The following is a 914-nucleotide window of genomic DNA, read 5'->3' as shown; positions in this document are numbered from 1 at the left end:
AACACCTCCCAGAACAACTCAACTTTGAAGGACAATATCTCATCAACGGATTAACAAAAAATAAAAATTTAAACGTGATAATTCATAAAAAAAATAGCATTATTAATTTATGAAATTTTAAGTATAGGTTACCATTTGAAAATCAAAAGTTGATAGTAGTTTACATAATTAATATAAGGGTGAAAAATATAAAACATTTATACAAATGTAGAAATACATAAAACTAAAATTAAAAAAAAAAAAAAAATCTAAAAAAGTTAATACTTTTCGAGATAATGAGTGTTCAACGATAAAAGAATCACCCTGTATAACCTTACCCTAAGTAACACGTTACTTATACTTACTTTGAATATTTAGTGGATCTATAAAAAGATAAATTAGATTAAACGTTTTCCTTTACGGTTTCGACCTTATATTTTTCATCTGTGTAATAAATATATAACTTTAAAATAAAACACGAGACAACTAATGACAACTAACCATATTTTGGAATGTGGGTTGTCCGATATTCATATATACATTATACAAATTAAAATATAACACTAGGTGCAAGTAACTTGTAACCTATACTTACTTTGAATATATTGTTGATCTATAAAAGAATAAATTAGATTAAACATTTTCCTTTACGGTTTTGACCTTATATTTTTCATCTGTGTAATAAATATATAACCTTAAAATAAAACACGAGACAACTAATGACAACGAACAATATTATGGAATGTGGGTGGTCCGATATACATATATACATTATACAAATTAAAATATAACACTAAGTGCAAGTAACTTGTAACTTATACTTACTTAGATTAGTTAGTGTCCCTATAAAAGGATAAATTAGATTAAACGTTTTCCTTTACGGTTTTGACCTTATATTATTCATCTGTGTAATTATTATATAACCTTAAAATAAA

General features: G+C 24.5%; 1 long non-coding RNA gene across 1 annotated transcript; it reads right to left on the bottom strand.

Annotated features, from left to right (window-relative positions):
• Nucleotides 1–237: 237 nt before the first annotated feature.
• LOC103311650 lies at nucleotides 238–904 on the bottom strand. The gene is made up of 3 exons (XR_511272.3): nucleotides 805–904; nucleotides 575–592; nucleotides 238–362 (listed from the first exon to the last, which is right to left on the bottom strand). It is a non-coding gene; the product is annotated as an uncharacterized LOC103311650 (long non-coding RNA).
• Between the last annotated feature and the right edge of the window lie 10 nt (nucleotides 905–914).

The sequence above is a fragment of the Acyrthosiphon pisum genome, unplaced genomic scaffold, assembly GCF_005508785.2.
Source record: "Acyrthosiphon pisum isolate AL4f unplaced genomic scaffold, pea_aphid_22Mar2018_4r6ur Scaffold_11873;HRSCAF=12496, whole genome shotgun sequence".
In the NCBI taxonomy this organism is placed as follows: domain Eukaryota; kingdom Metazoa; phylum Arthropoda; class Insecta; order Hemiptera; family Aphididae; genus Acyrthosiphon; species Acyrthosiphon pisum.
The sequence above is the reverse complement of the archived record's forward strand: the minus strand, read 5'-3'. Positions and strand labels throughout refer to the sequence as shown.